Here is a 15,848-nt window from a genome sequence, read left to right as displayed (position 1 = left end):
CATTCTCTCACGGGATCCGGAGGGATGATGCTGCTGAGAACTGGACAACGGTCAAGCGCAGAGAGATGCTAGGAACGAGAGAGAGAGAGAGAGAGAGAGAGAGAGAGAGATCGAGAAGGGGTTGCGCCAGAGGTGAGATTCTGGTTTCAGCGGCGAATACGGGGGGATGGTGGACAGTGTCTATGTATACGGCGCATCGCTACGGGATTGAGAGAGCGCGTGAGAAAAAGCCGCGGCGGAAGCGAGATTCTGCGTATTGTTTCACCCCTGCTGGACCGGACTTTTCGCTACTGCTGCTGCTGCGTTGCGGGACGAGCGGCTAGATGAAACGGGAAAATCGAAATGGTACTGCAGCTGTGTGAATGTCTGCTAGTTTGGTGGATCAATTCTTTCTTTTTGGTATGCAACATTTTTTTGCTCGTTCACTCGTCGAATTGAACAATCTTGTAAAACAAACAACATCAATTAGTCTGATGCAAATTTTCCCTTCCAATATCACCTCGGCTACAAGAGCAGGAAGCCGTTTCCGGAAGTAAGTCAGCTCGCGAGCGCAAAGTCGCTTGCACTACTTAGAAAGCGAGTTTTAGCGGTTGTTTTGTTATACGCACATGCTCCGCGCTGCACAGCGCTATACGCGTGCTCAAGTGCAGCACACTGGTTGGCCTACTTTCTTGCATTATTTCGATACACAAAAGCCTCCGAAAGGAAACCAGTTACGCTTTTTACGGCGGATCTGCATCGCTGTACTTCCTCATCGAACCTCGCCGCCCGGACTCGCCTCGTCTGCACCCCCCAAGAAACGAAAAAGAAAAAAAGAAAGAAAGCGCGAAAACGTCCCGTACGCGTATAACATAATCCAGCTGGCGTCCGTACGGCCGCTATAGCGGATAGCTTCGAGTTAGCTGCTCGGCCGGATGGCGATCGTCCTCTTTTTATCGGATTGGCAAACGTATTCATCGAAACGGCGCCGCGAATCCCAAGCGATTCCCCGGCATCGCTCACCGTTTTCTCCCTTCCTCTCTCTCTCTTTATCACCTTCACGCCACTAAGCCCCGTCGCCGACTCGCCTACTTGTTAGGGGGTCCACCACCACCACTCTCGGACGTTCTGGCTTTACGAGGCTTTGAGGGATGACGGAATGCGGCGGCGGCGACGGCGGCGGCTGTGTAGGGGACGGAGCAGCATCCTGCGAGGGTGCGTTGACAAAGGACCGACGGCGACGACGACTCGGCACCACTACTATCTCGCGCGGCGGCGGCGTCGAGTACCTCTCTCGGCCGCGCTCTCGACACACAGACGCGGGGCAAGCGCCGAGAGAGAGAGAGAGAAAAGTTCAATTGCGCGCGAGCGTATTTTCACCAGCAGCGCGCACGACGGATCGGTATAGGCTATATAGTACGGCAAGCTTGAGCCGTGGGCAAACGCCCCCCTCTATATAGATATATAGCTGGCGGTATTTTCCGCTCGGCTGAGCGCGGCCCGAACTGCATAACGGATTATGACGAGCTGTCTGTCTGACTCTCTCGCTCTCGCTCTGTGGATATGAGCATGCATATTCAATTCGTGTAGTGGCGCGGAGGGTCGAGCTGCTGCTGCTGCTGCACATAGCCCCCGAATTTTCGTAATTACGCCGCAGAGCCGAGGCTGCGAGGGACGAACAAAGCCTGCGGTAAGAAAGACTCGCTCTCTCTCTCTCTCTCTCTCTCTCTCTCTCTCTCTCTCTGTCTGGGCTGTGCAAAGAGCGAGTTGACAAGGCGCTAGTGCGATTATGCACGAGGAGCGAGCGAGCGAGGGCGTACAGCTGCTCTCGCGCGCAGATTCGAGCGAGCGTAAGGAGATTAAGATAAGGGATTTATCCGTGATACCCGGGGATTTTCCGATCCCGCTGGCGTCTTCACCGCGCTAAATGGGCCCGCGCGCGAGTCAGCCGCAGCTGGAATTATACCTCGTAATTTTCTATATGTACATCTCGCGTGCGGCACAAAACACAAACATTACGTCATAGCTCGTACGCACGGACTCGACTGCAGCGAATTAACCGACGATCCTCTGCACCGCTACGGATGAAACGATCCCAAGCCCAGCGACAGCTCCTCGGCACGTTTACGCGGTGAGCCTGCAACGCGCATAACCCCCGCGTGTACACGTACAGCGCGTGTGCGTCAAGTGCGATTCGACGTGGCTCCGACGTGTGTACGCGGCCGCTCGTATAATGCGTCGCGCGCGTGATGGGCTAGGAGACGGGCGCGCACCGGCGGACCACCTGCATAAACCGCCGCCGCGCGTATCCGCTTACGCGTACGTGTGTGTAACATTTTTTCCCCCCACCTATAGCGTTCGATCATACAGTTTCGCGGATACACGGGACGTTACACGGCGCGCGGTTTACTATTTTTTGATGAGCCAAGCCTCAGCCGCACATAATGCTTCTGCAACTGTTCCTCTCTCCCTCGGCCTCTCGTCGCGCGCCGGATGAACGAGAAACTCGCGTTAAAGCGACTTTAATTTTGATTCATCGCGAAGCTTCGCCCTCCGCGCGGCGGCGGCAGTCTGCACGAAAAACTTGATAAATCTCTCGTATCCTTTCCCGCACTCGCGCGCTCTGTCTCTCCTTTCCCTCCCATTTCTCCCTCGCGCGGAGATGAATTATTCCAGGTATCATTTAGCAATGCCCTCTCTCTCTCTCGCTCTCCTTCTCGCAATCGCTCCCCGCGTGTTGTCGAGTATCCTTTCTCTCTCGATTTATATCCGCGCAAGGAGCCGCGCACTTCGCGGCAAAAAGTTATCGCGACCATCGACGCGACACCGACGACTGATTAATTAATCGCAGAGAGCCGATACCATATACATACATACTGCAGCAATAAAAAATAGCGAAAGCGTTTTTATCGCCGCTGCAGCGGCAGCGAATATAAAAGCCAATGAATGCGCGGAGCGAGTGAAAAAAAAGTCGCGGCGCTCTCGACATTGTAACAATATTGACGGATACAGCGCGGAGTAATCCAGCGCGACGCTGGCGAAAAATCGGCTAAATTGAAAAAAGGCATGTACCCAGCAGCCGCACTCTCGCTCTCGCGGTAAACAAATTTCCATCGGGATGAAAAAAAGCCGCCGCTTTCGAATACATCCTGCGTCGAGCTAGCTATAACATAGGAAAATCAAGGTTCGCGCATTGATTCGCGCGCCGCCGGCCGGCGCATAAGTCATCGCGATGCAATGAAATACAAGACGCGCTTTATTCGCGCCGAAGGGCATTTAAATCGCAAGGGAGCGCGACACACGATACGCCCATTGATATTCCGAGCTCAATTAACGCTCTCTTCATGCGCGGGCGCGCGGTCTTCGCAATCACGAGTCAGTAGCGTCGTATGCATCGAGAAAGAGAGAGCGAGAAATACGCTATACTGCATATGAGAGTTCCGGCTCTCTTTTTCCTGCGATGCCTCTAAACGGCGCATCCCCGGCGGCCCTTCCTTCGCGCGGGCAACTACTGCCAAAGTCCCGGGACTTTTCAAGCCGTGCACTCGATAATCCCATAGCCGCCGCCGCCGAGCCCCATTACAATCCGGCTCGGTTATATAGAACGGGACGCGCACGCGGCCTTTGGCGCCCGCACGTATACGCCGTATCACGCGTTGTGTATGTGGTCGAGGCTCGCGTCGGCCCGGGGGATCGAGCCGCGCTCTACCGTACGCTACGTGCATATATAGATATAGGACCGCTGCGCGAGATCCTCCCCTATCGTCGGGCGGGCGGCGCTCGTCGCGCAGTGTGTGCGGCTGGCGCCCAAGTGGATTGATGGAGAGTCCTGTCCGCGAGCGCGCGTGTGTGTGGGCTCGTGTCGAATGACGGATAGCTTTGGAATATCAATAAGCGAATAAGTGGAGGGCCCCGAGGCGAGGATGTGCTCTGCTGCTGCTGCTGCTCCCCCCGCGACCTTTTCATCCTCGAATTCGCGGACGTGCCGACTTGGCCCGCGCGTAATTCGAGTTTGACGAGCGTGCAGGCGTCTTCGTCGATTACAATATGTATACGCACGGCTGCGGATTTCGCTGGAAATAAATTTCCGAACCACGCGTCATCTCGGACTGTCTCTGCACATACCACGTACCGCCTGCGGCTGTCGAAGCAGAGCGGGCGCCAAATGAGCGAAAAATCCAACTCGCGCGATTCTCGCTTTCCCGCTCAAGTACAGCAGGCCCCTCCCTACATCCCGCGCGCACATAAATGCGCATTTTTATCGGCGATGTATATTTAATTTACGCGCGCGGGCGTCCTGCATCCGCGCCCGGATTATGCATATACGTTGTACGGATGTACCTGCGCGAACGCCTCCGGGCCGCCGCGAAAAGGATCGTCGTGTGTCCCGGCCGCACCCACACGGATACGCTGCAGACAGCGAGAGAGACGCGAGCGGGAGAGGTGTTGGGTACGCGACAGCTGTAAAGCCCTGGGGATATACGAATCCGCAGCAGTTCGCCCTACCCCTGCGCGCACGTCTCATCCCTTATATCCCCAGTTGAGCCGAGGGCGATGCGCGCGTTTCTGTGTCTGTGTCTGTGACTGTGTGTGCGCGTCGCTGTTCACCGAATTCGGGAGCAGCAGCTTTGAACGCCATCCCCTACCGTAGCTACGCGTCTATACCTATATACGTACGCCGCGCGTAGAGAGCGATACAGGCCGCTGATATCCGCCGGCTGACTGCCCATTATATCACCGTGTCGCGTAGGCTAATATGCTTTGTCCCGCCAGCTCGGCTCTGCTCTCCGCCCGAGGGGGAGTGAGACTATGTGCGTGCAGCTCCACGCGCATACGTACGCCCGCGTGAGTTCGCTTCCGATAGTGCGCCGGCAGTTATGCGACCGTGAATTTTTCTTCCACTGATGCTAGTTCGAGCTAGTCGAACGCGCGCTTCGGCTAATTTCGGCTGGCAGCCGTTTTGTACACAGAAGTCGATCGCGCTCACGGCCGTCTCGGGACGATGATATACGCGTGCGTAAAACGCACTGAAAAACACGAGAGCGTCCACGCGTGTACGCGTTAATGCTCGGCGCTCGGCGATCACGCCTCATCGCGTTAAAAATATTTACGATTATCCGGCGCTCCGCCGTTATATAATTATTGCTCTTAACTCGGCGTGCGCCACCGTCGCGTTTTATGGCGCATGCCAAACACGCTTGTTTCCCATTTCCGCGCTCGCTCTCGCTCTCACTCTCTCGCGCTATCCGCTTCGTTGCCCGCCACTAATTCACCCCATTAAATTTAATTTGTTCCTCTCTCGCTCGCTCTCGACCCCCGCGTTCTGCTCTCATCGCTCTCGCGCGCGCGCGCTTCGTCGCAGCTCTCGCCTACTGTCGCCCCCCCCCCCCCCCGACCCGATGCCCACATAAGGGATCAACGATTTTTGACCCCCGCGACGCCTGCACGCAAAATCCGAAAGCAGTGTGTGCTCTGTAAACACAAGAGCCGGGGCTATAATATATATCTGCTGGTGCGACGCGCACGCAATCGAACTCTAGTTACGGCGCGGACGGGACACTTGCGCGAATAAAAGCATTAGAGAGAGGCGCGAGGGTGTCGTCGGCAAGGATAAATTCGATCGATGCGCGCGCGCGGCTCGTAAAACTCGATATAATCTGTCCCCCTTTGGCAACTGAGCCCGCGCGAGGACGAGGATATCGCTGTGGCGTTCCTGTGTGCAGCGCGTTAGCAGTATTACGCGCGCCTCTGTCCACGTATATAGTTATATGCACACACACGCGCGAGCAGCAAGCAAGCTTCGAAGGAGGAAACGGGGCTCGGGCCGTATACCGGCGCACCGCTACTGCATATCCTTGAAGTGGGTATATGCGCGGCGGTGGCGCGATCAATGCGCGCGCGAGCGAGCCTTCAACACCGCGCGCGCTCGCGCCTGTGTACGTAGTTGGGTGTGTGCGAGGTGTATATGAAGGAGAGAAGTCCGCAAAGTGGTTTTCCTTGAAGAAGAGGAGGTGGCGAGCTTGCGGCCTGCTTAAGAGCTTGTAAAGAGACGATAGCCATAACCTGCTCCCCCCTCCCTCTCTCTTCCTCACCGTGTCGCCGCGCCGGCGGCTTTTTTGCTTCTTTATTCTATCCGAGATATATCGTCCCGCGATTTCGTCGCCTCGCGTCTCCAATTGCGCGCGACTCGAGCGAAAATTTCCACTCTTGTCCCGGATCGATTCGCTGCGGTAATCTGAGAAGAGAGAGGCCGGAAACGAAATTAGTTCGATAAACCCTCATAACTCGGGGGCTGCGAAAGGAAAAAATAGCCTCCTCTCGCGCGCGCGGCAGTCCCGCCACTGGCAATAAGGATAAGAGAATAAGGCGTCGGCTCGGCTATCGATTATAATGATCGCGTACGCGGAGAAAGACCGAGAGAGAGAGAGAGAGAGAGGGACCTGACTGGCCAGTCATTAGGGACGCCTAGTTTCAGGGCTTCTCCGGCTCTTCGTTTTTTCCCCGCCGCCGCTGCGACCCAACCCCCTACTCTACTCCGCTCTCTCCGCACACACCGAGCGAGCAGGAGCCGACCCTTATGTGTATGCGCGCCGCCGCTTCTCTCGCTCTTTAGTCGAGCGGATGCAATGAACCGGTCGATTAACGCGACGACGGCCGCGATGACTGGATATACGCGCGTGAAGCGCCGGGGGAGGTTTTTAACTGCGACACGATCGCCTTATCCTCGGCTTGATTCGTATTCAGCTCGCACGAGAGCGTCCCCCGCGATAATTGCGTCTTGACGCATTTCGACCACTCGAAAAACGACGGATGCGCGAACCAATGCGTCGTCCATTTTCCCCCCGACATCCGCAGTCAAGTAGTTAATTCGATCGGCCGAGCCATCGCCTATACCGTACCCGGGACAAAGAACGGAGCTACCGCGCGTGCACGTGTGCGCGTGAAAAAAAAGTGTCGAGCCCCGCGAGCTATACACGCATCCCGCGTGTCGTTCGTTAGCCGAATTAACGCGTCCCGCGGCGTCGTGTGCAGCGCGTACACGCTATTCTCGCTTCCATATTCCGAGCTCCTATTTAGCTCTTTTTCCGCCCTCTCTTGCGCGCCGCGCCTTTTTAGCCCGGCGTAATAAACGCGCGCGGCGGCGGTTTTCGGCTCGCGCGCGCACTTTTGAATTTTTTCATTAATCACTCGCTAATGAGCTACCGCCGGCATCGTGCGGCTGTGCGCACCGTCGCACGGGATGTTACTACACGACGACGACGCGGGTGAAGATGAACAGTGTAGTTATACGTCTATTGGGGGGGGGGGGGGCGAGTAGTGGCAGAGCTGCTTGTGTATAGGGAGTAGATTCTTTGACGGAGTCGCGCTCCGTATAGCTATACACGCCGTGCGATTTTATCACCGCCTGCGCTCTTCAAACGGCGGCGCTTTGATCAACTCGCTCTCTCTCTCTCTCTCTCTCTCTCTCTGCGCGCTGTGCTTTTATTACTGCACCCTTTGTTATTAATAGCACTTACGGCGAATTATTATTATTTCCCGGCGGGTGTGTATAATGGCGTTAGCGCCTGGCGCATTGAATAATTAAATCCTGCCCTTTCGGGGGACACGATCGTCGCTTCGATGCGTCGTTTTCGATCGGAGGAACAAAAATCAGGACTATCGTCATCGCGCGCACAGACGGCCGGAGAATAATAACACTATATATACCTATACGCGGCGGACTACAACTCACCGAAATTCGCCTCTCCACGCAGAGTCGAGCACATATATCGCTCGTCGAGCAGCGCAGCACCACCGGCACATACGGCCGACACTTCGCACACCCATGCACGCACACACACATACATCGAGCCGCGCACAGACGAGAGAGAATTTCCCGTCGGCGGCAGCGGCGCGGATTTACGAACAAACGGCTCGTAGTCGGGGCTGCGCTGCATTAACGAGCTTGCGCGCGTATAATAATTATTACCGGTATAGCGATGAACGATCTCCCACGCGTCTATATATATATATATATATATATATATATATATATATATATATATGCGTGTGCGTGCGCGTGTGTGTGTGTGTGTATATCCTGCACGCCCACGCAGCCGTCTCTTTCGCCACCTGTTCTCTCTCGCTCGCTCGCGCGCGCGCAATCAGTTGCAGCCAGTTGGCCCGCTGCGAGCAGCTAACGATCAGCGTAGTACTAGTAGTAGCATAGTCGGCGCGATCGATCCTACCTATAGGCATTACACTGCACGTTCGCTCGGCGCGCGTGCATACTGTATATATACATATAGGGCTGCTAAAGTCGAGGGCGCGACGCGAGTCCTCGAGACGGCTAAATTCGAAATTGCCGGGCTGATTGCTCAATTTTAATGAGGCGTATGGCGCGCTGCGGGCTTTGTTCGGCCCGCCACCGCTGTTTTCAGTTTCGGACGGCAGATTCTCGCGATGGTTGCCTGGCGGCGATTCCCAGTAATTATTTTTATGGATTGCGACTAATTAGTGGCTTTTAGTACGGAGTGGATAACTTTTTGCTAATTTCGTACACGTTACCCTCTGTCGTCTGGCTATTCTTACGACCGCATCACTTCCCTGGTAGAAATTGGCCGATTTAAAATGGTGAAAAAGCTAAGAACTTGGTAGTTTTCTTTGTCAGTTCTTGTTACAAGATGTAACGCTTTTTATCCTAGTTCTTTGGCAGTTCTTAGATTGAGCTGGTTTTGAAAAGTAATGCTCAAGATAGTTGGTCAAATGACAACGTTTACTTGGCTCGGTTGGCTAAGGCGCGCGGCTATCCTTGTGCAGAGCTCGGGTTCTCGAGTCCTCGGTCGCTCGAAATTTTTCGGATGATTTTTCGCATGCAAATCATTATTCTATATACTTTCATTAAAAAAAAAAATTCGCATACAAGCATGCTAGTAATGATTTTTCAATTCTAACAACGTGCACCTACGTCGTGTTATTTCACCAACTATCTTCGGAAGAAAATTGTTCAGAATACTCAATCTAAAAACTGCCAATGAACTAGGATAAAAAGCGTTACGTCTTGTAACAAAAACTGGCAAAGAAAACTACCAAGTTCTGATATTGTGACAACCTCAGAACTTCCAAATAACTCGGATACCGTTTCTACCAGGGATTATCGATGATTTATTCAAAACACATAACAAAAAATTCGTCCTCGCGCAAACATCCGCAGCCTTCGTGCACCAATGCAAACACGTTCCGACACATCAGCCTCCGAGAACTGGGTCAATTCATCCCGATCTTCCTCCCAGCACACACAGCCACGTGCGCGACCTTTCAATCTTCAGGCGGAAATACAAATTCAACCCCCTCGGTAATACATCGCGGCAGATTGCACCGTACGCACAGCGCAGTCGAAAACTCTCTTCACGGCAATTACCCGTCGCAGCTTCTTGTGCGTGCGTAATTACAAAAGAGGTGCGTCGAGCCTAGGCGTCGAAAAAAGCAATTCCACGGCGGGGCCGCTCGAGGGTAAAATCCGCAGCAGGCAACGCCGGCAGCCTTGAGCGATAAGGCGAGCGCGTAAGGTCCCGGGGAGCGAACGCGAGCATCGGCGGCGGCGGAGGCAGCGATGCTCACGGACCGGTTATTAATAAGTTAACAGGATTTCCTTGGGCCGGAAAATGCGCGAGAGCGAGCGAGTTGGTTGGGGGGAAGAGAGAGAGAGAGAGAGAGAGAGAGAGAGAGAGAGAGAGAGAGAGAGAGAAACGCGTCGAGCGTTCCCGTCGGATTTCTCGGCGCGCGAGCGAGCGTGTTCATTTCAGCCCCTCGAGTGCCGCTACTACCACCGCTGCTCCCCCGCAGAATATCCACCTCTCTCTCGGTTCTGCGGGCTCAATCTCACTTTCTCTCCCTCGCGCTCGCACGAGACGCCGCCGCCGTCGCCGCTTCGATTCGACCTTACGGCTCGAGCTTCATATTCCCGTGGCGTGTGGATGTATATACCTATAGCGGGTGAGAGCGAGAGGGAGGCAAAGAGGAGTCCTACGGGCGGATATCCCCTCGGCGCGCGAACAGCGTATAGCCGCTTTCACGTCCGGCCAATCCAATCCCCGGAATAAAAGCTTGAGCCAAAATTATCGGCCGGGGATATCGAGATACCAGAAAGCGGAACGAGCGCGCGCGCCGGATCTTCCCTCCCCCTCCCTACTCCACGGCACTGCTCTGCTCCGTCTGTCTGTCGGTCGGTCGTCGTCGTCGTCGTCGGCGGCGGCATAGCGAATCGATCGGCTATAACGCCGCTGCAGCTCTATATACGTATATGTATACCGGCCTCGAATTATTTAAGCTCAGCCAGCGCCGCGCGCGGCGATTATCAATCGTCGGCCACCGCGCCGCAGCCGTATACTCGTCTCGGCGACGGGACGTGCGCTTTGCAGTAGGTCAGCGCGATCGAGCGGTTCTTTATTCAATCTTTTCGCTGCGGCGGCGGGCTAATTTCTCGCGAAGCTGCCAGTGGCTCATTATTAGCTCTCCGTGAGAGACAGATGAGAGGGCTCGCATGCGAGCGAGAGAAAGGGAGTTCGAGTAAACAAGGCTGCTGCAGTGGGAATAAAAGGCGAGAGCGCGCGAGAGAGAGAGAGAGAGAGGGGGAGGGAGAAAAAGCGGCACAGAGCTGCTGCGGTGCGGACATCGACCGTAGAAAAGCGAGTAAAAGAGCGAGGAAAAGAGCGAGTAGCGCGGCGAGCAAAAGGAAAAGCGAGGGGGGCATTTACCGGAATAGTAGAGAGAGCGAGAGAGAGAGAGAGAGAGAGAGAGAGAGAGAAGCTGCTGCAGCGGCACACTGGCGCACGGGGGATATCGGGCCGCGGCCGTATGTGTACGTGCAGCTCTCTCATAGCCGGCTTGGAAGACGGGAGCGGAGAAGCTTCCCGTCGCCGCGAACACGAGTGCGAGACGACGCTGCTCGTGTGCCGCCACCGCGCTGTTGGCTAAAACTTGCTCGCTTTCCGGTAAAAGTGCCTCGGAGAGCTGGATGAGCGCCAGCCAGTCGGCAGTTCTCTCCCGCTCGCTGCCACTAAAACTTCCCGCCCGAGTGGGTATACGCGCGTGCGACGCGGGCCGAGATACGCTAAGTATTAACCGAAATCTTCGATCAGCATTACGCAAACGCGTCGAACTCTCTCTCTCTCTCTCTCTCTCTCTCTCTCTCTCTCTCTCTCTCTCTCTCTCTCGCTTACGCGAATCGAGCTTTGTTTGGCAAAGCCGCAGAGAGAGTCTCGAGCGGAGCTGCCGAGCTATCCGGGAAACGTTCGCCCGCTCTCTCGCTCGCGCATGACTATGCGCCGAGCGAGAAACTCTCTCTCGTAACGCCGGCAGTTTCCTCGCCGGCTGCAGAGAGCCGGAGCGTTCATTCCTTAATCATGACTAGCTCCTGCTTTGCCGCGGAGTTCGCGCTCGAGCTACTTGCCTGCTGCTCGCTCTACCCTCCTGCGGGACGTCTAACTTGACGTCGGTGGTTCTCCGCGGCTATACCTATATACACCCAAGCGAGAGCGCAGCCGTAGCGGAGTGTGTGCGTGGGTCGACGGACTTTGGCTCTTTCTCTCTCTCTCTCTCTCGGCACTGGCGGCGGTGGCGAGCTCGGAATCGCGTAATGGTTTTACGGCGTCAGAGCCATCGCCACCGCCGCCGCCACTGAAAATTTCCTCCTCTCTCGCTCTCTCGGCGGCTGTACTGCTATAACGTCCGACTGCTCGAGCCATTACACTCTTGATTTCGTTATACGGGACGCGCGCGCGCGCGCAGCGGCCGAGCTGTGCTTTCTTTGACCGTTTTTTCCCTCTTCGCTCCGGAGCTGCTACTTCTTTGTCACGGACAGAGCTTGAAATATTGCATTAGCGATCGTCGCTCGCTTCCTTTTCTCTCTCTCTCTCTCTCTCTCTCTCTCTCTCTCTCTCTCTCACTCGCGATGCACTCGCCTGCGCAAATAGCTCGACGCAGACGCCCGAGTAAACACCTTCCTCTCTCTCTCTCTCTCTCTCTCTCTCTCTCTCTCTCTCTCTCTCTCTCTCTCTCTCTCTCTCGAGTTCTCTGTGCTGCAGCAGCAGTGCGTATGATAATCCAGAGGCGCGGGCTAATTACGCGTGCGAAGAAGGCGCATTGATTCTGCGGCAGGAAACGGAGCTCGCCGACGAGGGGAAAAATCAATTGAAAGCTGTGCTGCATCGGAAGGGGTTGCACACGGCGGTGCGGCCCCTTATATCGACTGCTCCCCAATCTCGGATTCCTCGATTGACTGTATATCCCGGACGAGGCTTGAACCCTGTCTACGCTCTTTCTTCTCTCCCGGCAGGGGGTCGGGAATATTCGTCGGCTATATCTCTCGCTCTCGGTGCCCTTCTTTCTCGCCTGTGCGCGAGCGACAAAGTTTCATTTCGTCGGGCGACTGACTGCTTCCAGCACTGATCGTCAACAGGCCACGACCCAACAACTTGGTCAACAACCTTCTTATTGAGCTGAGCTGCCGACGCTTTTTTCCTGCGCTGCGGATTGGGCACGACTCTTTTCCGTCTTCTCGTATGGAAACGAAGGAGCGTGTATATAGTTTTCGATTTTAAATTACAAAAACGACACGCGAGCTGCGTATCCGTTCCGGCAAAGCCGGCACCGTGCTCGCGCGTGCATTATACGCCGGAATGAGCAGTACACGTCTCTCTCTCTCTCTCTCTCTCTCTCTCTCTCTCTCTCTCTCTCTCTCTCTCTCTCTGTGTACACGGTATACACGCCGCGGCTGCAGCGGTACACACAGAGCCCGGCGTCGACGAGCGCTGAAAAGGGCGAAAGAGATTTCCCGCCTCGCGGAATATGATTCCAGTTTCATACGCTCACGCAGCCACACACACAAGCGGGCTTGACACTGAAGCCTCGGACGCGCGCTGAACAACAAGTGGCGGCGAGCGCGGTCCGACGTGTCCGCGCCCGGCGACATCTTGTCGTTTAAAGCTCTCTCTCTCTCTCTCTCACGCTTGGGGTGTGTGTGTGTGTGTGTGTGTCTATACGTATATAGCTCGCCCTTAGCTCTCCGCCAGTCGAGAGAGCTTGCCTGTTGCCCGCTCGCGTTGCTATCTCTCCGGCTGCACTGCACAGTAATACCAGAGAGAGAGAGAGAGAGAGAGAGAGAGAGAGAGAGAGAGAGAGAGAGAGAGAGAGAGAGAGAGAGAGAGAGAGAGAGAGAGAGAGAGATCCGACGATGCGAGTCCGATCGGAGAGAGCTTACAGCGATTGTTTCGTGCCAACGTCGGCGAGCCATTTGGCGGATCGGAATAATCGCCGGCGGCTCGGTCGTCTATTTCATAATTCCCGACGAGCGCCGGCGGCAGCAGCTGCCGAGTTTCTCATCAGGGCCGCAGCCATTAGCGTTTTAGCTCAAACGCGCCGAGAGTTATACGCAGAGCTGTGCATGCAGTGCTATACTGGGAAAAAAGTTGGCTCGGGACTCGTTGCAGGGCATTTTGCAAAGATCATAGAGAGCTGAGCGGTATAGAATTTTTGTCCACTCCTACGTCCGCATCCGTGCGCGCATCGGCTCGTTTATCGAAGAGCGAGCTATTAATCCGGGAAGCAGCAGGAGCAGCAGAATTCATCGATCTGCCATAGGGCTCGCTCTCGGGGAGACAGGGCGCAGTGGAGAATATATAGGGGAGAGAGGTCAGCAGCAGCAGCTAGTGTGCTGCGTCCGTATATACATATATAGGGGGAACGCAGGCGGGCGGGCGGGCGGGCGGGAGCGGGCGCAAGTTTAACATCCCTCTTGCGTGAAAACGCCTGCTGCGGTGTCAGTTCGAGGGACGTGGCGACGAGAGCGCGCGGCGAAGGGTGTAGGCGCGACGCATCGATCCCTCTTTTCATGCCGCCACAGCAGCGGCAGTGAGCAACCACTCGTCGGCAGCAGTGCGCGGCTCTATAGCTATATACACACACACCACTACGCTCCCGCCTTCGCCGCCTGGCTGCTCACTGCCGCTGCTCCGCGCTCGGCTTTTTAATTTCGCGTCTTGCCCCGCTCGCGTGTGCGGCGTCTGCGCGACCGCATATCGCGCGCGACCCGGCCTGCGTATTATGGGCTCGCGCGCGCGCTCGACGCTAATGAAGATGTAATTACGGCACCGGCGTGACACGCAGGCACGCGCTTATTGGCTGCATTATTGCGCTGCGGATCCCGCTGGTGGCCCGTCGCCGCCGCCGCTATGAATTATTGGCGGAGCTTTTTTACTGGCGGTGCCGCGGGTCGAAGCGAGAGGGAGTAAAGATTCGAAGCGCGAAGCACTTAATGATTCAAGGCTAACTCCCGCGGAGAGCTTGGCAAATTTGCTCAGCCAGTCGACTTGAAAGGCGCAAACAAGCTGTGTATAGCGACGACGAGCGGACAGTCTGTCACGAACGAGGAGCGCCGGCGCTATACGTGAGCTCGATCGAGCCGAATAATACGCCGCCGGCGGAGAGCCTGGCATGTGCTCGGAGATTTGCTCTCTCGGTTTTCCGGCCGCGCACAGGCCTTATATTAATTAGAACGGTTAAGGCCGGCCGGACTCGGCGCTCTCTCGGCTGCAGCCGCATACGTACATATTTGCGGCACTGGCCGAGCGAGAGGATCGCTGCTTTGCGTGATTCAACTCCCCTAACGGGATTACGGGCTTTTGGCGCGCGCGACCTGCTCTGCACATATTCCCCCGGCGCTGCTGCCGCTGCAGCCCAAATAAAGATACACGCGTGCGTACGCCCGTGCGCGAATGCGATTCTCTGTACTTACTCTACAGAGCGTCGATCGCGCGCGAGTTTCAGCTCTAGCTATAGGTATACTGGGTGTAGTGAGGGGAGGGTTCTAGGCTGCCCGGATTCTGCACTGCAGTGTGGGCTGATTAGTGGCTGGCGAAATTAAGCGTGCTCTCGGTGCATCGAATGCGTTGGGGGATACGAAGTAGCTGTAATACAAAAATTGAACTTGGAATGGTTATCACGCCTAGAGGTTGCCCCCCTCGAGTTGCACACAATGGCGTGGAGGAGATTAGGCTTATTGTGGACACCCAAATCGCCTTTCAATGCAGCGTCGGATTAAATTTTTTGAAAAGCCGTATTTTGCGGGTCTTCGAGTCACTTATTAGTTTGCCAAGTAGCTGGGGTCTCTTTAGATGGGGTGTGAAAATTAGAAAAAAAAAAGACACCGAAGGGGCATGGTAAATTTGTAAAGTTTTCTGGAAGCTCATAAGAAACACGCAAGTCTTCTGCGTCCGCCGCAAACAAATTTAGGAAACAACAACATTGATTTTATACTGGGCATAGCAAAGCTCGTCTTTCTCGAGTGAGCTCATCAGCTTCAGAAAAATCTTAAAAGACTGCTTTCATTTTGCCTGTACGACATCTGCCAATAGACGTGGTCAAAAAGTTTCTTTTCCTCCCCATATAATTCAAATCAAGGACTCGCAGCATCGATACTCGAAACCGTCCGCAGATCAAAGGCGTCGCGCACAATAGGCTAAACTCGTCGAATTTTCTCTCAATTATCCCCCTGCCGAAACCATACGCGCTCCCTTATTCTCTCCCCTGCACGCGCCATTCATCACAATTTCCAGGCAGCTCGTAGCCAGAAATCTTGGGAAAAAATATACATACATCAAAGATCCGCTGAATAATTCCCCGGCAGCTCTCGAAACAAGTTTCCTCGAGCAAAAGGAAGAAAAAGCGAGGCGCAGTACGTACAACACACAAGGGTTCGCGACGCCCGGCCCGTTGTGTGTGTATACATATATGTATGAACGGGGATGCTGCTGCCGCTACTGCTGCTGCTGGCGGGCGCGCTCGTCGGTCCATGATGGCCCGGGGCGCGCGCTGCGCTGAAATCACGATCT

This window comes from Nasonia vitripennis, chromosome 2, assembly GCF_009193385.2.
Source record: "Nasonia vitripennis strain AsymCx chromosome 2, Nvit_psr_1.1, whole genome shotgun sequence".
NCBI lineage: Eukaryota > Metazoa > Arthropoda > Insecta > Hymenoptera > Pteromalidae > Nasonia > Nasonia vitripennis.
Note: the sequence above shows the minus strand (reverse complement) of the source record.